The 24,392-nt window shown below is 40.1% G+C and overlaps 1 protein-coding gene across 1 annotated transcript in view; it reads left to right on the top strand.

Annotated features, from left to right (window-relative positions):
* Positions 1 to 24,392, top strand: part of LOC145995381 (uncharacterized) — a 419,963-nt gene that overhangs the window by 55,944 nt on the left and 339,627 nt on the right. Inside the window, exon 2 of the mRNA XM_083131984.1 lies at positions 20,691 to 20,701. The gene's annotated coding sequence lies outside the window, so the exon portion shown is untranslated. The remainder of the gene's footprint in view (positions 1 to 20,690; positions 20,702 to 24,392) is intronic.

Here is a 24,392-nt window from a genome sequence, read left to right as displayed (position 1 = left end):
GGATGAGTGAAGGAAAATACTCAAGGACAGAACACATTCTTTGTAATGTTTAAAATGAAAAATATATGATAGACATGCACTTAAGGTTTTCTTGATTTTTTTACACCTAAATATGCTCACACCTACTTTTATTTTCTTGCACCTTTTTTTTGCACCTAAACTGTCAAAATATCCGATCTCTACTTAAGACCAACAATTCGTTTCATTTTCCCTGGACATTTCTGTGTCTACATTAATTACCATGCGCCTCTAAAGTGGGGATGTATGAATAATGTGCCACTCCAATAATAAGAAGACAGCATTTTTAATGCAATAAATATGCATTGTATCTCCCACAATAATTTTAATATAAATACGCATATTTTGTATTTTTTAACAATGGTGTTCCGGAATGTATCAATAAGGGGTCGAGCGACAAACAACACGCGACACTTTGGAACGAACAAATCAGTAACAAACATTCGACTACACAAGAAAACTACTGAGTGGTTTTCATGCAACACGGTTTCGAATAAAGGCCTGGGCATATGTTTTCTTTGTGAGTGTCCCTTCATCAATTTCATCGTGTCATCTTCATCTTCGTAATTAGTCAAAAGTGGTAGAAAAGCAAAGTAAAATATACCAAATCAATCAATCAATCTTGTGACACGCGACACATGCCTTTTGTCTCTTCAACGTGAAAGCTCCCGAAAATTAAGCCCTTAAAAAGCGACATTAAATTAAAATAGTACAGAATACGATATCCTATGAGGTATTTTTTTACAACTATAAAGTTGATAGGGTAGTAGTTCTAACATTTAAACCTATAATAGTTCTGGAAACGTTTCAGCGGCTCAAATAATTCTCGTTTTTTGTTAGACAATATTGTATATATATACGTATATAATATGTAATATCATACTTGCCCTATGAACCATTCTTCGTTCATTTGTAGTTCTTGTGTTCAAAAATTTGAAAGCCTTGATATATTTCAGGGCGCTTGCATGTGTTTATTTCACGCAAACACGAAACCTTGTTACCCCCCGACAATGTGTAAACAATGCGTTTCGCATCTCTGATTACCTTCCCTTTTAGAGGCAACAACAAGTTCGGTTCCCTTTGAGGTACCATTTGCTCTAGTTTTTATTTCAAAGAGAAGAGAAGCCTGTGTGTTATGTTTGGAACTTATTAAAACGTGTTCCTCACTCGCCCTCTTTTCCTTGTTTCTACATATCTACCCCCCTTTCTCTTCTACCATCTATTTTTAATTCGTTGCTTCCCCCTATCTATTTCATAGTCCCTCTCTCCTTTTCTTTATTTCCATATTTTACCTTCACTTTTATGCTTTTTTTATTTCCCTTTGTTACCTATTTTTTATTTTCGATTCCGTCTAGCTTTTTTTTTCTCCTGTCTCTCTCTCTCTTTTACTTAGTCCTCTGTTCTTTGTTTATGTGTGTCTGCCTTTTGTTGTTTATCTCTCTTTTACCCCTATTTTCTTTTCCCTGTTTCAATAACTCTTTTTCCTGATTCTACAACACACTTTTCCCTATTTCTATAACTGTTTTCCCTGTTTCCATATCTTTGTTTTCCTTAATTTTATACCTCTTTTTTCCCTGTTTCCATACCTCCCTTTCCCTGTTTCCATACCTCTCTTTTCCCTGTTTTCATACCTCTCTCTTCCCTGTTTCCATACCTCTGTTTTCCCTGTTTCCATACCTCTCTTTTCCCTGTCCATACCTCTCTTTTCCCTGTTTCCATACTTCTCTTTTTCCTGTTTCCATACCTCTCTTTTTCCCTGTTTCCATACCTCCCTTTCCCTGCTTCAATACCTCTTTTTTCCCTGTTTCCATACCTCTCTTTTCCCTGTTACCATAACTCTTTTTTCCCTGTTTCCATACATCTCTTTTCCCTGTTTCCGTACCTCTCTTTTCCCTGTAGACGTACCTCTTCTTTCCCTGTTTCCGTACCTTCTTTTCTCTGTATCCGTACCTTCTTTTCCCTGTATCCGTACCTCTCCTTTCCCTGGTCCATACATCTCTTTTCAATGGTTCCGTACCTCTCTTTTTCCTGTATCCGTACCTCTCCTTTCCCTGCTTCTCAATACCTCCCTTTTCCCTGGTTCCATACCTCTCTTTTCCCTGTTTCCATACTTCTCTTATCCCTGTTTCCATGCCTCTGTTTTACCTGTTTCTTACAGCTTGTTACAAATTTATTTTGCTTTTTATTTTCCTTTTTCTTTCAGTCTTCCCGTATTTCTAATTTTCATCCTCTTTCTCTTTCTGCAATCTTCTCGATTTATTTCTGTTTCTTTTTATCTTTCTTTCCCTGCCTCCTTTTATCTCTGTGTGCGTGGTTCTTGTGCCATAGTAAACGGTTCGGAAAATTTATTGTGAGGGCCATTTAGGGTGTGGGGCGAAGCCTAATTCATAGTGGTCTAGATCCCACTTTGCCCTTCCGATGGCGACGCAACTGGAGGGTCAGCAACCACCATGAAGTCTTCGAAGTCTCATCTGGTCAAGCTTCATACAAAGAAGCGCCAAGATTTCTGAAACCTCGGTAAATATGCTAACTACAGGCTTTCCCGTTGCTTAACTTAGCGATACTAGCGTCAGTGCGTCTGAACCAGGGTTTCATATGCGGTGGTGGATCTACATAAAACGACCATTCTTTCGAACTGCATGAGCCAATTTTAGGAAACTATTTTTTCCTGCTCTTTGTTTCTAGTTGAAACTACAGTGCAATTGTTTTCGTAATATTCTGTGCTGCAATAGCAGCCCGAGAGCGAGTTGCCCATGGCGAAGCCTCCAATCACGTAGCCTGATTCCTAGCGATTTGCTGCGCCATCTTGACCAGCACGTAATGCTCGAGCGATCAAGGAACTAACTGGATATTCTGTTTTTGTTTTCCGTCGAAAGGCAGGGAGGGGTCATATGAACCCATGAGCCAATTGGCTTGGTACAGTTTCCATTCTCTGTTGCCAAACGTATGCTTAACAGCAAAAGGTTTCGAACAAACAAGGTTAAGTCGCGGTTAAGCACAACGGTTGTATCCGGATAGCAAATTAATGGGTCTCTGATTCCTTGTCTCAGTGTGCGAATTAACGGGAGGGTGCAGGGAATTTCGCACATTTAGCCCCGGCAGAAGAAGACAAGATTAATCCCTGCCAGGGACTTTTTATCCCCGCCAAAGAAAACGGAATGGAAATTTTTAAATAGCTCATTCTTTATTGCCATTGGATGCAGAGATTTTACAAAAAACTCCCAGGCTAACACCGTTACTCTGTTCATTGTCAAATAAACTACAACTCAAGTGTCGCGTTTTGCCATTTACGTGTACGTTTATCACCTCTCGCACATTTCCATTAAGTTCACCATGAATGGAGAGTTGCTCCATAACCAAGGACGAATGATGAGTGAGCTACACTACCCATGTTCGATCCCAGTTCCCTTGAGTAACGTTACGATATAATTTCTCGCAGTACGCCGTCATTGTTACTAGTTCAATAGCTCATTTTGTGTTTGAGATTTCTTACAATGTAAATATACTATTTCTGAATTACGACTAAATGTTATCTTAAGATTTAATGTCCTAAGTACTTAGAACTGGAAGGCAATATTAGAGTTTACTAAGTGAGCACACATACAAATTTGCATACCTAAAAGAAAACCTACCCCCCCCCCCCCCGAACACCCACCGGGAAATGAAATCAGACAATTCGCACACTGCTCTGTCTCTCTCTGAACTGCGAGCGGAAGGCGCATGTTTGCAGCAGAAGGTGTCTTTTAAGACAGCAAAAATCAGCATCGCTTTTAGAAACTTCGAAACTCCCACATCTGGGGACGAAAGCCTGGGTTTGTTCTTTGACAGTGTGGGCGTTATCCCACGGCGCTCTGTATCATTATACTGGTTGCATTTCCAGCGGGCGGCTGGGAAACAACGAATCAGCGTTCAGTTGAATTCTCTTCGACTGACATCGGGCATTTTCGTATCACCGAAAGTTCCTGGCGGAACGAAATGAATAAGCGTCGGGTACACAGCATGTTGCCAAACATACTGTAAAACGAGGGGCAGGAGAGAGTGGATCAGTGACATTACTGGATAATAGTTGTACAAAACACCCAAACACTGTACAGGGTCAACGAAGATAGTAACAAGGTATGTTTTCGTAGAAATTTCAAAGAAAAGTGCAGGCTCGACCAGGACTCGAACTTGGGTCCCTAGCACACCGTTCCATTGCTCTACCACTGAGCTACCGAGCCAGCCTGGCTTCGCCTGATTTTTTGCTTCCGCTGTGTACTTCGTAGATATTTCAGCGAAAAATTTTCGCTCAAATTTCTACAAAGTACATCTCCTAAGGTGTGCCTAATCTTCATGAAGGTGTGTTTTATATAGCGCATATTGATACACTTGTAGATTGACTTGTATCTTCTGCAAATATGCTGTATAAAGAAACAAGATGCCGGAGTACTAAGTGCGGTGAGTGTACAAACAAGCTAATAATAACAACTGACACGCTTTGCAACGTCGCAAAGGAGAGCAATGTTACCCCTACAGCTTTTACCTCGCAACTGAGGTTGTCGACACTCATCGAGCCTCACACCCACGAACACGATTGGTGAACAGATGGAGCTATGTAGGTCAGCCGCCAGTTGGGCCCGCGATCAGTATAGGTAGGTTTCATGTGACGTCAGGATTCGCACCGCCGCCATGTTTGCGGCGAAGTTGCTTGTCGTCTGCAAGGAAATACCCACCACGTAGCGTTCGTTACACCTGCGTCAACTGTACGTTTGTTAGTAGTGTGTAAAATGTCGGTAACATTGCATAAAATTAATGACAATGTTGTGCATTCTGAAAATAGCCGTAATCTTTCATATGTTCAAACTCTTTGCGCAGTCGACAGAAAAGATATGGACAAAGAGCGAAGTTTTGCGATGTAGATTCATATGAACTGGACGATAACGAAATGAAAAGGGGCCTAAACTTGGCCAACTGTAGTTGACGTGTGTTTATTTACTTGGCCCAGCTATCTGGAATTAATTTGTTTTTGTATTTATTAGTGGTTCGGATTCTGCTTGAAATATTTACATCCATACAGATAAATTGTAAATTCAAAAGCTCAACCATTATCGCCTGTTTCCTTTTAAGGTTTTTTACAAGCGCTGATCGAATAACAATTAATAACAGTTTGTGTTAACGAACGAAATATAAGTAATCAAATACAAACGTACAATTATCAAGATGAATTTAACTTTGAATGTTATCATTTCTTTTTATCGTTAAACTTAACGCACGTATCAGCACCTTTCTACCAAGAAAACAAGGAAACACTATTGTAAGTATGATAAAACACACCAGTTCGATCCATTTGTACTAAAAGTCGCAGAGAAATGTGACTATGAAATTACATGAGAGGAAATGTTCACTGCACACTCTGTAATGTTCACTTTGTTCATTAATGTTGGCACGATATATTCTCGCCAACCAGACGACGCGGCATCTTCTGATCAATAATTATAGAGACCCGTGCCGTGAAGCGCAACTTCTGTTCTTTCTCCGAAAATTCGAGGATAAACTTGAGTTTCTCTTAAACAACGAAAACTGCACAGTACCATCGTAAACAACGTTGAAATCTCCCACCGCCAGCCTGAATTGCGTATGTTTACAATAAGGACCGGCCTTAATCATGGCTGCTCGATCCCACAATGCAACAGTTTGTGACGTAGTAGATTTGCTAGCAAGACTCGACTTTACGAGAATAAGCTACCTCTACCAGAGGGCTCTGAACTGAGTCTTTCTAGCGAAAGAAGTGCAGAGGCTCGCTTCAAGCGTGAGGAGATTTGTTTGGGATGCTCCTCTAATGTGTGGACTTATCCATGTTCGGGTGATTATGCGCTCTGTTGGTCCGCGGTTCCATGTCGGAACGGGGAGAGAACGATAAACTTCATTCGTGCTTGTGTTCAACGTCTCTGTGAAGAATAACAAAATCTCTTTTGAAAAAACTTTTTTTAGGCAGACTGAATTCTCAAATGTAGTGGGCGGGAACCTAAAAACACAATCCAGTTTTTTTTCTCAGTCCTCTCTGGTGTACTTGGTGCGTGAAATTAGCGGGTTGTGCCGGGTTAAAACAACCGTAATGTTATTCTTATGAGAGTTCCTATTTTTTCTTTTTTTTTAAACAATAATAACTATACATTATCAGAGTTTAGAACATGCCACCTTTACAGCCAGCGCGGGGACTGAATTTATGGCAGTGACCCTCTGTTGCCGCGTTTACCTACGAAAGAACTTGCGGTCAAACAGCCAATTAGACCTACCGGTGCCCCCCTCTGGGCAACAATCGGCAACTTTTGAAACCCTCCACTCCGAAGCAGCCAGTATGAAAACACGATTTTGTCAATATAGCCATTCTGCGCTGTGATTGGGGACCGGTTTGTATGGCGGCACTATTATAGTGACAAGCGGCCAGTCTACATATTCACAAGGCGAACGATACCGTATCATGACAGAGTTGAGTGTACTGGCGCGGTGGAATGAATGAATGATTTACGTTCCGTCTGGAATGACTGGCGTGGTTGACTGAAACCACGTTCGTATACGACACCTGGTATATACTGAAGAAAAAAACGACGTACAACACGAACATTCGTAGGTGCTCATGTCATACATAATTGTATTTACTCTTTATATTTTGGACATTACAATTGATGATTACTAATTAAGAATTTTTATGGGGAATCAAATCTATAATTATCTTCCAAGATACAGGAATTTTGAAACTATGGTTCCACATTGGGTCTATTGATTGTAATTATTGCATTCTTATTGTTCATTGTAGTTGTATTTTGTAATTATTTTTCCGTTACTCGGGTATAAATATAAGTTTGGAACCAAAATGGCCATAAATTCGGCTTCTGTAAAGACATTTGGGGGAGGGGTGAGTGTATAAATCAATGCTTCACTTCTTGCTAATCGCGATGACGAAGCTGAATGATGATTAGGCAAAACTGAATGAATGTAATTATGTTTTAAGTATACTTTATGGACAGTTAGGCTAATCTGGACTGGACCTACAGCTTAAAGTAGGATCCGAACAACTATGTGCCTCCACCGGGTATCGAACTCAGGATCTCTTGATTGCAAGGGAATGACGTTATCACAACACCACTGGAGAGGCCCTGCAAAATTGATGAAGGGCATCTCACAACGAGACATCAACACTCAATCCAGGACTTCGAAAACTTCGGTGGTAAGATCATCGACCTATCAGTGCGCATTCGGACACCGAGGTACTATTATTATTAATAATAGCAAGAAAATTAACTTTAACGATTCGGCTGTCCAAATTTTGATTTGACGATGCAAGGTGCTACTTAATACTTTTGAAGTGTCAGTTTTGGAGTGACGGTATTGTGCCTCACGAAGACTAACTTGTCTACTGATATTAAAGCTTCCATCAACTCTAACACAAGAGACGGAACGACAATCAGTTTGCATTTCCTTTGTGAGATTTTTTTGCCGATTTCTACCTTAACAGTCAATACTTAATGACAAATATTTGCTACTTGATATCTTCTCCCAATTATGTTCCTCGCAGGAAATCGACGAACTGTGAAGACTACAACATTACATCTCCTTCCCACTTTTGCGATGAACGCTTTGGAGTGTTCGCCTCACGGGGCTCCTCCTCTTCTTTGAAGTGACGCCTTTGCCGTCCCAGCGAGAATAACATTTTGATCGAATCTCCTTCCTCCCATTGTCCTCGGCCGATGCTCGAAGACTTTTGCATGAGAAGAGGGGAAGCAAGGTATCTACGTCATAACGGACCTTTCGCTCAAGGCTCAATATCCCCTTTTAATCTCCTGCGAAGTTATAACAGCGCAAACACTCGCATCAATCAAACAGCTCGCGCGGAAAACAAGATTTTCCGCGTCCTCAATCAATTCCTCTTCCTCGTCCCTATTTCCTTGCCTCTTTATTTTGCTTTTTTCTTACGAACCTCTCCTCCTCTCCTTTGCCTTTTTTGTTCCCTGTCTTGTCTTGGAATGCAAAATTGTTACCACTGGTCCTGAGTGATTTTCGTCCAGTGTTTCCAACTGTTTTAGAGCAATGCTCATAATGGACGCACCCTGCTTGGAATAATGTTCTTAACGTTAACATACGCGCCTGCTTACAGAAATGTTCTTAACGGACGCTCCTTGCCTAATGCAGTGTTCCTGACGAACGGTCCTTGCCTAGAGCAATGTTCCTGACGAACGGTACTTGTCTAGAGCCGTGTTCCGAACGGACGGTCTTTGCCTAGAGCAGTGTTCCTGACGAACGGTCCTTGCCTAGAGCAATGTTCCTGACGAACGGTACTTGCCTAGAGCCGTGTTCCGAACGGACGGTCTTTGCCTAGAGCAGTGTTCCTAACGGACGGTTCTTGCCTAGAGCAGTGTTCCTAACGGACGGTTCTTGCCTAGAGCAATGTTCCTGACGAACGGTACTTGCCTAGAGCAGTGTTCCTAACGGACGGTCTTTGCCTAGAGCCGTGTTCCTGACGAACGGTACTTGCCTAGAGCAATGTTCCTAACGGACGGTTCTTGCCTAGAGCAATGTTCCTGACGAACGATACTTGCCTAGAGCCGTGTTCCGAACGGACGGTCTTTGCCTAGAGCCGTGTTCCTGACGAACGGTACTTGCCTAGAGCAGTGTTCCTAACGGACGGTTCTTGCCTAGAGCAATGTTCCTGACGAACGATACTTGCCTAGAGCCGTGTTCCGAACGGACGGTCTTTGCCTAGAGCAGTGTTCCTAACGGACGGTCCTTGACTAGAGCAATGTTCCTGACGAAAGGTCCTTGCCTAGAGCAATGTTCCAGACGGACGAGAGCCTCCAAGATGCCGCAGTGGTAGCGTCGTTGCCTTGTAATCAAGGGGTCCGGGGTTCAATACTTGGTGGAGGCAAATAGTGGTTCGGATCCCCCTTTAAATTGTAGGTCCAGTCCCGATTAGTCTTTCTGTGCATAAAGTGGACTTAAAATGTCAAATCAATCCAATCCAGACGGACGGCCCTTGCTTAGAGCAATGTTCCTGACTTAGGTTCTTAATTAACCCTCCTTACCTCCAAAATAACACATTGTCGTTAATGTTGCATTAAACGAAAGACAACATGTTCACTTCATATTTTGAGAAATAGGAAATAATCCATACTTTTATGAATAGGAGCGGTGTCTGGTTAAAAATAGAACTTAGCAAAGTAACTGAATATAGCGCTAGTTGCCAGACAGGTAACATGTCATAGTTACAATTACCGATACAACTTTTGTAAGATAATACTAATCAGCCCTCCAGTCAGGACATAGACCTGTGTTTGAATCCAGGATAGATGAATCAGTTAGAAGTAGGGCCTTCTCCCGACCATCGAACCTTTCCTAAATATGTAGTAATGGCGTCCAGAGCATTGTGCTGATCATGTCATTTTCGCTTGTTACGACCAGTGCTGCTTAACCTATTGCATTCCTGATGCTCCTCCTGCCGTGGGAATGACTACTCCGGATGGCCTGCACTGAAAATTCTCGGATAGGGCTGAAGTGAAATCAAACGCAGACGAAGTCAGTTTGAAACTGTTTGTTTTCTTTAGCATTTGACTACAACGACGTAACTTGAGTACAGGAATGCGGAAAGCAAAATATCGGCGATTATTTTTCCCTTCGGGAAGTCTAATATAAGAATCTCAACCCGGTGGAGGGATTTAGGGAGAACTTTCTTCTTTTGGTACCTCATTAGACTTGGCTCGGCTCAAGAACCAACTTAAGCCAAGGCCCCAATAATCTACAAGTGAGACGCAAAACACGATGCGGTTATGGAGACGATGAAAATAATTGAATCAGACTTAAGTCCGAGACAAATATCTCTCCGTGTTGATACTCGTTGTTTAACCTTTAAACAGCCAATGGGTCATATATGACCCACAGAAAGTATAGGCGAAAACAGCCAATGGGTCATATATAACCCATAGTGCCGATTACAACATTCACGTGCTTGTAGGACCTTCATATTTGTATGTGCCCCTCCCCATTTCTCTAATATGCAAATTAGCTATTTATAACCAAAACGCAGGATTGTACATATTGCGTCATATTTCAGCCTGTATGAGAACTGGGGACTTGAAACAAGTTTCACTTTGTTGCAAAAGGTCTATTATTTGAAAACAATGCAAAAGTTTGCGCCCTTTTTTGAAAATAACGGGAGAAGAGGAGGCGAACGTCAGATTCTATTTATTGAAATTTGGGTACTTGGCCCCTCCCAACCCCGTTTTTCTAACTTGGGCTTTCTGAATTGTACACGGTCGCGTGCTCCGATGTTTTTGCTTTCAAACAAAAGTTATCCGAAGTAGATTGCTCAAATAGTGTCAGAGATATATCGTTTTTCTGAAATAAGTGTAAAAATTTAAAAATCGCGCGCAAAGGCCGCGGCGAGAGAGGGGTTACATTGGAAAACCGGCTCGGCTGTTTAAAGGTTAAATCTCGTACTCCTATTTCACCAGAATGAAATATTCTTTCAATGGAATACATTAAAAATATTCGAATATACAACAGATAAAGTTGACAAATTACTTTAATCATATTAACATTCAAACTTAGCAATATTTTCTTCGTACAGAAATTTGTTAAGAGACTTCCATTAGAGAATTAAATACGTGAATGTATTGAGGAAGTGTATCAAATGTGGCCCCCATTTTGTTTTTGCCGCATATCAAGGAAACCATCAAGCCAAAATGAATGGCAGTAAGGTCTGAAATAGTATGTTATGTACTTGTTTAGTATGTCTCCTTACATAGCGAGAAAAAAATGGCTTCATTCTGAAAATCTTATATTTTCAAAGAGATGCAATTTTGAACATTGGAAAAAAACGTTCCTAAAGTGGGCCCTCTTAAATTTACTCCAATTAAGAACAGAAACAGCATAAAGTATAGTAATATAAGCTGAAATACAATACATGGAAGGCTGTGGAATACAATAAAACGTTTTCTGAATGTTGAGCACAAAACATAATGCAAGAATATGAGCTTTTTATCAAATCCATCGTTTTAATTCGTATGGATTTACGTGGCCATGTTATCTCGATTTCCCGTTCTTATTTTCTTCCGTTTTCGCCATATCTATTCCCTTGGAACTTGTAGCAGAATTCCACGATTAGAATTTGTGTGAAAACACATGCTGTGCTTGTTTCACAACACAGGGGGACACTTTAGGAACGACGTGGCACCACAAGTGCTTATTTTTCGATGCTAATTTTTTCTCTTGCATTCTCGTCAATGGCTTTCCAATTACATACAAAGATATCTCCTATATTTAGGATTAAGCATGTAGAAGAGTTGACGTATTTACCTCTCAAATGACCGAAGTAAGGCAATTGAATGTGGGAGCAATAAAACTTTTCACTTCCACAAAATCACTAACGAGCTGATTGGGGAACAATAGATACGGTAATGAACATGAGCGCAAGCAATGAATGCGAAAATAACGTAAGCTACCAGCTGCATCTATTTCCGCCAGGCTACAACACCATCAGGAGCAGAAATGAATGGGGCCCGCTTTAAGGACGGGGTCCGTATTTGGTACACTTCCTCTAACCTTTGCGATTATAAGGTCATTAGAAAATAAGAAAATTCCACAATAATATTTAATTATTATTAAATGTTTTTGGAATGCTTGAAAATTACGCAAATGTACAAAGTCGCAACGGAAATGTCATGCTTTCATTGCACGATGTAATGTAATTAAAGGGAGACTGGCGGTACACTATCAGCATTTGGTTAGATTCACGTTCATCCGGAATTCCGTCCATCAAAAATATGTCCGAAAATTCCCTACACGCAGGAACAAGTTCGTACGTTTGGCAACCGTGATTTTCGTCTTGTCCTCCTCTTCTCATTTCGATTCGGCGATGTGCATTCCGGAGGGGTCTAGATTGTTACGTTCGGCTCGGCTTCTAAATTCAGATGTCGTTTGTGTTGTATTGATTCCCAGTCGTCTTGGGACTCTCTCTCTCTCTCTCTCTCTTTCTCTCTCTATCTCTCTCTCTCTCTCTCTCCCTCTCCCCCTCTCTGGTGCATTCAGAGGTTTACGACTGAGAACCGCTTCCCCCCGATAAGCTCCACGAATCAAAGTAGAGCGAAACGTCGTACATCCTAATTGGCTTGAACGACAAACTTTCGGTCCGCTGTCCTTTTAGTGTACTAAGCAGTTGAGAGCACTCTTAAAAAGAACTGAACTCCACGCTGCCAATCTTTATAACTCGTTGAAATCCCAGCTACAATACAATAGCTAGAAATATAGTATAAAATGTAGACTAGATAAATGTTTTACATTATTAATAGGTAATTCTTTCAACATTTGTTTCTATCTTCACATCGATAAGAGCATCCAGAGATCCATATGGAGATAGTGTGGACGCGATTAAGGTTTCACAGGTAATTCTTCCAACATTTGTTTGGATATCCATATCGATAAGAGGATGAAGAGATTCATATGGAGATAGTGCAGACGAGATAAATGTTTTACGTTATTGATGTGTAATTCTTCCTATATTTGTTTGGATATCCATATCAAAAACCGCATCCAGAGATCCATATGGAGATGGTGTGGACGCGATTAAGGTTTCACATTATTATTAGGTAATTCTTCCAACATATGTTTGGATATCCACATCGATAAGAGGATGAAGAGATTCATATGGAGATAGTGCGGACGAGATAAATGTTTTACGTTATTGATGTGTAATTCTTCCTATATTTGTTTGGATATCCATATCAAAAACCGCATCCAGAGATCCATATGGAGATAGTGTGGACGCGATTAAGGTTTCACATTATTATTAGGTAATTCTTCCAACATATGTTTGGATATCCACATCGATAAGAGGATGAAGAGATTCATATGGAGATAGTGCGGACGAGATAAATGTTTTACGTTATTCATGTGTAATTCTTCCTATATTTGTTTGGATATCCATATCGAAAACCGCATCCAGAGATCCATATGGATATAGTGTGGACGAGATAAATGTTTCACAGGTATTTCTTCCAACATTTGTTTGGATATCCAAATCGATAAGAGGATGAAGAGATTCATATGGAGATAGTGTGGACGAGATAAATGTTTCACAGGTAATTCTTCCAACATTTGTTTGGATATCCACATCGATAAGAGGATGAAGAGATTCATATGGAGATAGTGTGGACGAGATAAATGTTTCACAGGTAATTCTTCCAACATTTGTTTGGATATCCACATCGATAAGAGGATGAAGAGATTCATATGGAGATAGTGTGGACGAGATAAATCTTTCACAGGTAATTCTTCAAACATTTGTTTGGATATCCACATCGATAAGAGGATGAAGAGATTCATATGGAGATAGTGTGGACGTGATATAGATTTTACGTTATTGATATGTAATTCTTTGAACATTCAACTTGATTGTATTTGTATTACTTAGCGTAGCTTTTCTGCCACTTTTGGCTAATTGCGAGGATGAGGATGAGTGATTATGATGAAATTGATGAAGGTACACTCACAAAGGAGATCCATGTTCAGGCCTGAAATCGAACTCGGGACCTCTGCCGTCGTATTCTTTCCACATTTATCTGGATCTCTGTCAACAAGAACATCCAGATATTCATATGGAGATAGTGTGGACGAGATAAGTGTTTTACAATAATTAGTAGTAACTTTTTCATAATCAGACAAGCTTAGAGGTAACATTTGGAAGAATTTGTTTTCACGACATTCCTCAAACTTTGAAGGAAATCAGTGTAGCTTTATTTCTGTGCTCTCCAATCCAGTATAGTGAACTTCAACTGGATAAATGAACAAAGTGACCAACTTTTGCTACGTCGATCGCGATTGGGTAAAGAATGGTCGACTACATTTCATTGCTGCTAAAGAGGTGGTACTAACGTTCACTTCACTGCACGTGGCAACCATCTCCCCAATGCAATTTCCGCAGACGACTAAGTTGGTGCTACAAAATTTCAGAAGTGTCGAGCTGTTGTAGGCGTGACGTAATTTACCTCTCCCCATCCTCCACGCACAGCCGTTCTGAAGTCGATAATCTGTGTCATTAGGTAGAAATTGATCCACGAGTTCAGGCTCTGCGCTACATCATGCGCTTTATTAAAACCGGTGGCAAGAGGGCGTTAGGTCTATGGTCCCTTGAGGGGGATGGGGCGGGAGGGGGGGGGGCTGTATCTGAACCCTTTTGACTTCCAATGAAGCCGAGGGAACCCTGAGTTGTAATTTAGATACGCATTTAATTAAGGAAATGTGCGTGGTTCAAAGTTAATTTCATTTAATGAGTTTTTTCTTTAATATTTCTTGCGTAGCGCTGGGTGAAAAATTCAAACCAAGTTCTTTTATTTTCTGGACTAATGAATCGGCAGGTAGCTGGCTGTTGGTGTTTCTCGGGGAATGTATCCTGAAAGGTTATGGAGTTTCTGTGCGTTGTATCTTCGGAATGTTATCCTGAATGTATGCAACCACGCGGAACATGATCGCAGATGCCTCACAAATGGATTGATTTTTAATACAATGCACACAGCATATGGCATTCTAGGTATATTTTTGTTTGGAACATCTGAACAAGTAGTATAGTAAAGTAAATTTGGTTTCCAAATATATTACAGTTCGGTTGACTATAGTTTAGAACGAGACTAACAGTCTCGGATACTAAACCTCGTTTTGCCTCGATTGTCCTGTTCTCGTGTCTCGATTTTACAAGGGTTTGTCCTGTCCTTGGTCTCGTCCCTGCAAGCCTCAAAATTTTTACTCTTGTCCTTTTTTTTTCGATACCATCCCCATACCTGGAAAAATAAAAGTTTTTTCCCCTGCTAAAGCATTACCATGGGTTTTTACCACAATAGGCCTATTATCTGGGATTCTTGGTCAAAGTTAGTTCAATGCTATTCTTTTCACGGATTTCCCCAGTTATCTTCACGATGCTGGATCAGTACTCATATTGAATGCAACAGTGTTATTGCAAGAATATCAAGCGCTATGTTGGAATCACCTTACGGGGAGGGTCGTTAATCTAAACTCACCAGATATTAACTAGCAGAAGCACGTTAAATTAAAAAATAACATATTCATAGATTAAGTCTTAAAAATAATGTTATGTCGAAAAAAAGTGTCAAAGTTTAAATTCACTTTATGCTCAGGTAGGCTAATCGGGACTAGATCTACAGTTTAATGTGGGATCCGAGCTACCTTCCAAACTTCTGCCAGGGATAGAATCCGAAACGCCTTAACTACAAGGCGATATCATTACCAATACGTCATCGGGGAAATCCGGAATGATGAGCAATGTTTTATAGTTCACACAAAATAGCAACTATATAATTACAATTCAGTTCCAGTGGCAGGGCGTGAGGGGGTGTGCAGTGGTCCAACACCCCCAACAAACAGAATAAACTACAATAAATGAATGTTCTTTGGCACATATAATCATTTGTATTAGAAGTAAGTGTATAGTAAATCCCAGAAAATAATATCATCCGCTTCCCCATTTATTTTTCTGATACCAGCTAGCACATCGAGCTGCGACGCCAAGGGTCCCGGGTTCGAATCCGGCTCGGGCTTAGTTGTTTGTGAATGTCCATTCATCAATTTCATCATGTCATCACTCATCCCCATCTTCGCAAATTAGCCAAGAGGCACAAAATGCGAAGAGAAATAAACTAAATCAATCAATCTTCACACCAGCGACGTAAGCATTATCTTGTCTTTTCGCCTTCCTTAGATTAACTATATTACCAATTTTATTCATTCAGTTTTTAACAGTAGATGACGCTATTTAAATACTATTTCCGTTATGCTGAATTTTAATTCTCTACTGTGTTATTCATAGTAGAAAAGCGAAGTAAAATAAACAAAAATCAAATAACTTTGCATTTTTGTTATTTAGCGTCGCTTTTCTTCCATGTTTAGCAAATCGCGACGATGAGGATGAAGTAAACTTAGGTCGGGCACTGAACCGGCCACATAAAACTTTCAAATGGTAGGGGTGAGTGACGTGGTAACAGCATTGCCCGTTCGGAGAAACGCGAGCGCCACTGAATCAGTAATATCTAACGATCCCTCTTATATTTACAAGACCCTTGACACACATGCGGAGAACTATATTATATAAGCCTTTCAGCTAATTAATAACGCCATAGCCGATCTTCTGGAGGCGACTCCACGCCACGCACTGCATCAAATCGAGAACTACAGGGTGTTCCACGCATGAAGACGAGACAAACTCTCATAAATCACCTTCTCATTTGGAAAAATACATTACAAAGTTGAGAGATTCCCAATCAGCGTACCTCGAAATTGAGAGCGAGTTTTTTTGATTCCATTCCAAGTATCCATTAGATCCTAAAACATTGGGAGAGGGTCTGTTAGCGTCAAAGAAGCTTCCGAAAACGCTATAATAACGCTACCATTCCGCGAAAATCCCTCCGAGCGCCCTCCGGCTGAAAGAAGATGTAATTCCTGGCGCATATCCAGCTGGATTGGTGTCAGTGGCCGACGTTGATGGTCGAGTAACTCGCTGAAGATGGAGGCGTAAGCCGCTGGATATGTTTTATACTCTGGTTGAGTTTAATCTGAGGCCCAGAAATTTCGGAGCGTGGTCTCTGGAAACTAACGGAACGGCGCAATCCTGCATCCCCCCTTCTCCCACCCCTTTTCCGTCCCCATCTTCATTATTCTCCCGCCGAGCTAGGCATGGGACGTTTCCTCATTAAAGAGTACGGAAGGAGTGCAGTCCCCGTGCAACAAGATAGTAGTCATCCTGAAAATGTTACCCACCCATGATCTACTCTGCCCGGTGGAGCGTGGGATGACAGGGCTTCCGGAAAACACCGACGCGAGCTTGTATCTCTTTCTCTCTCTCTCTCTTTCACGTTATCCTTAGATCTTACTTTTCTCTTTCTCTCCCTCTCGGCCCCACTACCACTTTTTCACTTTTTTGTATTTTTATCACCCCTCTCTTGTGCTTATGCTCTTTCTAACTCTTCATCTTTTTCATCCGTTTTTCCATTCTCTCTTCTTCTCTCACGTCTCCTTTTTCTTACTCTACTTCCATTTTTGTTTTCCTCTTTCTATTATCACTTTTCTCTTTATTTCTGTTCCATCCCTACCACTATCATCCTTTTGCTTCTTGTAATTTTCATTTTCATCTTTCTCTGTCGTTTCACCATTCTTTTTGTCTGACTTCTTACTTCTTTTTCTTGCTCTTTTTCTATCTTCATCTTTCTCTCTTGCTTTTCTCTATTTCATCCTGTTTTCCTCTGTCTTCGTCTTTCTTTTCATTCTCTCTGTTTCTTTCTATTTTCCTCTTTCAGTTCCTATCTCTATTCATCTTCCCACCCTACTTCTTCTTTTCCTTTCTTCCTACTGCCATCTCTCCCCCTTTCGTACTTAAGCTCTTTGCAACCCATCATTTTCACCTTTCTCTGTCGGTTCACCATTCTCCCTCTTCCTTTTTCTCTAACTTCTCACTTGTTTTTCTTCGTAGTTTCCTCTTTTTCATCTTTATTTCTTCATTTTCTCCATTTCTTATTTTCCTAATATTTCTTTCAGTTATCTCTATTACTCTTCCTATCTTACTTTTTTCCTTTCTCCCTGTTACCATCTTTCCGTATTTTGTTCTCACGCTCTTTATAACACTTCATCTTCACCTTTCTCTGTCGTTTTCCCATCCTCGATTAATTGAGCACCGGGCTCTGCTCGGTACACTTCGCTTCAGCTTGTCACATGAGCAGAACGGCCCGAAATGTCTACCGGAGAAGTAGACCCTGGACCTTCGTCCGGTCTTTGCTGGTGCAGATTCTTTATTTACAGTACAAACCCTTGTGTGCGAAAATGAGCAGGAAATACGAGCTTTTAAAAGAAGCCATGAGATAGTACTCATTACTCTATGACGTCCTCGATCCAAGTTCACCATTCTCCCATCTCTATAAATAGATCATGCGCCCAATATCTGTGTTTCCGTTTACAGCATTTCCGTTCCTCTTTCCCCACCCTTTATCACTACTATGAAATTCTCTGATGATCTCTCCCGATTGCAACTTCTTGTTGTGCTGTGTTGTGCCGTGCCGTGCCGTGCAGAATCTTGCTGTGCCGTGCCGTGCCGTGCCGTGCCGTGCCATGCCGTGCTCTTCCGAACCGTGCCTGCCGTTCATAACTGGTTTCCTGCTTAAGAATCATTTTCAAGTTGTAGGCAGGCAATTACTTTTGGGAACGTTTACGTTTCAAGTAAGTTACCTAACAAAAGTTCGCAGTAATTGGGATAATTTTAAAGTTGAGTGTTCTGTGATGTAACGCGAGGACAAACCAGAGAATAAATTTTTCCATTCCACTCTCCAGCAGGGAGAGAAACTATCAAATTACCTCTTGCAGCAGGTCCCCCCTTTGTAGCGGAGGACCCATGTCCCAATTTAGAAACTATGGCTCCATTGTCTTCCGGGCATGAAGCATCGACAAATTAAACGAGGTCGAGTCCTCCGGGGGCGAACGGTCCGGAGGGGATTTACCCCGGAAATCCGGCCGAAATTGAAGATGTTTGGCCCCTCCCCCGGCCTCTCTTCGCCTCTGCTCTTTATGCCATCCGACGTGATGCATTGTCTGGTCTTGAAGCGATCATATCACGAGGCTGGCTTTTCGGCGGATCCAAGCCAAGAGGATAGGGGACGCCCCGGTCCGGGCAAAGAGGCTGGAGAATGAATCACCGACATGTTACGACGGGTTTAATCTTCATCCAGGAATTTTGTCGGAATAATTCCAGGATTCTCGGTGTTCTCTCTCTATCTCTCTCATCCCCGAGTACCAATTTCTGAATCTGGAGCTATCTGGAAAAAAAAGGCCTCAGTTTGAAATGGTGCTGAACTGTGGAAGCATGGGTCCCAGGTCCACCTTCCTTTCTACTATTGTCACCAGTTTTGTACATGTATTTTTTGGTTTCTCATTCTTGCTCCAGTATTATTTGAATTGAGGAAGATGACTAGTGTTGACCGATATATCAACTAGACGATATATCGTCACGATATTTTGGGGATATATATCGTGTCGGCGATATATCGTCACGATATTTGGCGATATATATCGGTGTTGGCGATATATAGTCACGATAATTAACGATATATATCGTGTCAGCGATATGTTGTCACGATATTTGCCGATAAACGTATATCGTGGAGACGATATATCGCCGATATCACGATACGGAAAAAATATGGTATATCGTCTGTGACGGTATTTTCTTGACTATATATCGGGATATCAAATTTCCTATATCGTCCGTCCATAGAGATTACTTCATGGACACCAACGGGGGAAGGGGGTCCACGGAATATGAAATAATTTCTTACTTATTATTAATTACTTATCTACACTATTCCTCTTTGATTTCTATATTTCTCTCTCTTTATTTTCCTCTTCCGTACTAATTATGTATTTTTAATTTATTTCTTATTGTTTCATCTCTTGTCTTTTTTTTTATTATTTCCTATTTTATTTTCTCCCTTATCCGTCTTGTTCTCTTCTTTATTCTCTTCCCCACATACTTTCTCTTGTTTCTTTTATTTCTATCTCTAATTTTTCTATCTTTCTCTCTCCGATTTATTTCTGCTTTTTACAACATTTTTTCTCTAACGTACCTTTTCCTCTCTCGCTCTCTCTCTCCCTGAATCTCTAAAAATATTTCTATTTCACGATGACTGCTAAACATGCTGGAACACCTTTTGGAGAATTTTCTGAGTGTGCTCAAGATCTCCTTCATGGATATTAAATGAATGATGACGTCAGTACCGTATACGTAATGGGAGATTGCATGCAGGGTAGTCTTAAATTGTAGTAGGTATATATAGTTTAAATAATTTACCAAGAGTTAAAATGTACTATGTTTGACGGAGAAAGTGCTTTATAATATTTTAAAAAGAAATTAAGTTGTATATGAAATTTAAGATGTGATTTGTTTCAGATAAGAGGCATAGCCTCCCGATATTTTCTGATATGTTGTCTGATATTTTACACTTTTCTTATTGTTGACATAAGTGATCCGACTTTAAATAACCACAGGCTTTATATCGACTCATGAAATTTCTTTTCAGACACTTAAATGCGGAATATTTCATATTGTAAATAAAATGTTTCCACGATTGTTTTGGAGTATTATATACCCTTATAATAACTCTAAAACAATGATTATTGCCTCTCCTATGTAAAACCTTTAATATATTTCACTCTTAAGCTGCCTGGTAGCTTTCCTTAACAAGCTGCACCTTCTCGATGGTGTATTGTCCTTTTGCAATCAAATGGTTCCAAGTTTGATTCACAATATAGTGTGTTTCGATTTCCACTTTAAGCTGTACGTCCAGTCTCGATTAGCTTATCTGATCATAGTGTGTTTTTAATCCTTGACACTCCTTTTCGTTTATTATTAATGTTTTCTATTTGTTATATTATTTCCTTTGGTACTGTTTTTAAATATAAACTTCGCTCGTTGTTGGATGCTTTATTTTTACAGATGTTAGGTTATTTATTATTATTATTTTTGCTTTAAAGAAAGTACGCCACTCGAATCACTTATGTACGAGTAGTAATAATTACGAAAATGTATCAATTAGGATGCATAGAAAATATGTTTTTCCAATCTTAGTTGTTAAATTTCTTTTCTTTCTTTACAGATCACTCTAAGGTACGTACATGATGTGACTTCCTTCTGTTGAACTAGAGTAAGTAAAACTAGTTTCTTTCAGTTTATTTATTTGTATGGTTCTCACTGTATCTACAAATGCAGAGTGAGGTCACCAGAGAATTTCTGTTGATCTCAACGGGGAACGAATTATTTCCCAGCGGATTGTGCTTACGGGACCATAGCGACCACGATTCGGCTCCTAAAAAAGTTTTTATATCGCCTCTTAAGACTTTAGTCTTCACAAGGCAAAGGAAATTTCAGAACTTCTTTCGGAAAGATCGTAAAAGGGAGCCTCCTGAATTCATATAGCTACAGTTTTTGGAGATATTATACGCGATAGTCTTGTAATAGGATGAAATTCCACAAGTTGAAAAGCAGTCTGAAATAGATTAGTAATAGCAATGCGTCTGTTAGAAAACACAGACAGTCTTTGAGACTCAGACATTCTAATGGAACCACGAGATGGTCCTTAGGGAAGCCGAGTTATTTCCGCCTGTCAGATTTTGTAGTCTTCAGAGTAAAATAGACCTAAATTTCATTCTTTCTGCATTGGAAACCACGCTAAAATGCTAATGTTCTAATAATAAGTCATACATTGAGCATAACATACAGTCCACACAGTATGTGCATGTGAAACTAAGTAATTATATCTACACTATACGGGTGGAGTATACGTGATATTGAAATGTATATGAGGGAATTGGGAAATTATAGACAAAAACAACTTGAAGAGCGTATATTTATTTTTTAAAACTCTGCATTTGAAAAGTGGAAAGAAGAGGTGAATTGAGGTACAAAACTATGCTCTCACTTAATTTGTCTTCACGTTGATTAAGTTAATATGGCTTTTGGGTAAGATTTATTCTACATTATATGTACGTTGCAGTATTGGGTAACACAATTGTGGAGGCTAGCGAGTGCTCTGTACGGTGCGAGTTTGTAGCCTGCAAAGGAGTTGAGAGGCAAAAATGCTGTTAGGGGGGGGGGGGAGACGTTTGACTTTCACGGAACCACCATCTTTTCTTCTGACAAGATTACAATGTCACGCCTCAATGTGAACGAATCAGATGGCGAGAGGTTTACCACAGCACGAACGCGATCGACGAAGCCTTCCATGTAGCTTACTTCTTCTTTTCCGCCCCTCTTAGAATAATACAGTATACACATGATACGGCGGATTGTCTTTGTTGTTTGACAAACTGCTCAAAAGGAGAATGTAAAATACCTTGTCAAAATTTTTGATACGAGGAGTTAAGAGGTTTAATTCAAAGATCAGTTGCAAATGTTTGGTATGTATCTCATAATTAAACAACGATAAATAATGTTACTTTTTAGCTCACTTGTATGTTTTCTGAACTAGTTGGGCTATCGCGCTGGTTTAATGGAAACTCTCTTGTCTTGTAATCAACGGGTTCGTATGAGTAACAATAACTCAAGATTTTGCAGAACATACTTCATTTCGTAGGAATGAAGGCTTCAAAATCTAGTCCCTAGTCCCTCAGTGACCATCTGCTTCAGTGGTGAAAATATGCTCATGTTCTGATATGAATGCAAAAGTGCACATTGTCAGAAATTGTCTAAGTACTTATATATTGCTAGGTATACACAAACTCTAAAGCGCCTATAAGTGTATGCTCAAACTGTGTACCGCCAGGCCATAATAATGTTGATATGACAAGGATGGAAACTATGCGAGGGAGGACTGGATTCACACGTCTTCACTTCTTGAGAACCACGTTGGAACATGTGTTCATGAACAGCTGCTCTATTTATTCATGCAGTCCAATGCGTCCATGATTTGTCTTTAACAAACTACAACACTGAAATTGCATTGCTAGTAATTGTAATGAACAATTGGTCAACTTGATGACTTTCCACATCCTCACTCCTTGAGCACTTCCGTTGGTGTACTGTCAGGTGCTACTGTTTATTCATACGGCTCAAATCGTCCATGATTTGCTCTTAACAAACTACAACACTGAAATTGTATTGCCAGTAATTGCAATGAACAATTGTTAACCTTGATGACTTTCCACATCCTCACTTCTAGAGCACCTCCGTTGGTGTACTTGTTCATGATCAGTTGCTACTGTTTATTCATACTGCTCAAATCGTCCATGATTTGCTCTTAACAAACTACAACACTGAAATTGCATTGCCAGTAATTGCAATGAACAATTATTAACCTTGATGACTTCGCACATCTTCAGCGCTTGACCCGATATTACACCCTTTTTGCAAAACAGTATTATGTTTGAAAAATTGGGCTGTAGAATGCAAAACGTGGTAATAGGTACCGTTGATTGTATCCAAAGGCAAACGGCGTTGTGCGGCATCATAAACAACAGATACGACCAATTTGTTCCCATCATGAGATCACATTGCAAGATTAAATTCCACCATCCCGTATTCCTATACCCGGACGGGGAATTCCAACAATTACCAGGTACGGTTCCATGCGCCTGATAATGACAGTTAAGTTGAGGGATTCTTCATGATACGATTCCGATGAGGTAATCTGTTTTAGCTCTTTTGTTTTTTGCTCGTGTGATTGCCAGTAGATGGCAGTAGTGGGAGTAGAAAAATCAATTCACGGCCTCTCCAAATGGCAGTTGTAATTGGATAAGTATTCTAGTTAGATAATTGGCATTATTTTGTTAGATATTAAAACTTTCTGACAGTCTAAAAGTTAATATTATTGCTTTGCTTTATACTACTATTAGAACGAGCATTCACGAGCAATATACTTAGTACTTCTATTAACAACAATTAACAAAAACGTTTGGTCGGTCGTTTTTAATTGTGTTCAATACACACGTTAGATATCTCGATAGAAGAGCTTATTTTTATCACCAAATTTCACTATTATTGTGATTGATCTAACATTTGATATTTACAGTATATTATATGTACCATTCGTCGTCATGGCTAAATTATGGTAGGGGGTTATGACATGTAGTATGTTTAGAATAAAATCAAAACTAGAATTTGAATTTAGCATGATGTACATGTATTTCATCTTCATCGTCGCAACTAACATCACAATGAAAAGAAATAGTAAAATTTGTTGAGCTCTAACCAACAATGTTATTTGCCAAGTTAGTAATTGTGAAGGCATCCACCTAAATATGTTCTTAGTCTTCACATAAGGGAAAATAATATTTCAGTTGTGGCTTTGGAAACTTGCATTTTCAGGGTTAGACTATCACAATAACAAGTAATTAAGATGTACCGGGTTTGATACCCGGTGGAGACATATTGCACAGTGCTTCGGATACCACTTTAAAACTGTAGACCCAGTCCCGATTAGCCTATCTGTTCATACCAAATACAATAGTAGCATTAGGCAAATTTTTAGATGGCTTGAGCCCCACGAATCTATTTAAGTCGACGCCACTGAAGATGAGTGATGAGTTTAGGAAGTAAAAGGGAAACTACCCATTGCACTGTGGAAGTAGGACATCTCACAATCACAATCTCGGACTTGTATGGTGCTGCAATCTACCCTCCCAAGGTTGACCGCAGGTACACATTTATTAGAGGGGGACGTGCTTTGCTGGAAACTTTCTCCCACTCGGAGGAACGAACACGGATCTCCCACATGGCAGTTAGACGCCCTCGGCTCTGAGTCGTAGCTGAACCGCGATTCGAACCCGGGACGTAAGACTTACCATCCCGCTACACACAGACC

Source organism: Lepisma saccharinum, chromosome 11 (genome assembly GCF_977018435.1).
Source record: "Lepisma saccharinum chromosome 11, izLepSacc3.1, whole genome shotgun sequence".
NCBI lineage: Eukaryota > Metazoa > Arthropoda > Insecta > Zygentoma > Lepismatidae > Lepisma > Lepisma saccharinum.
This window is presented reverse-complemented; position numbering and strand designations above follow the sequence as displayed.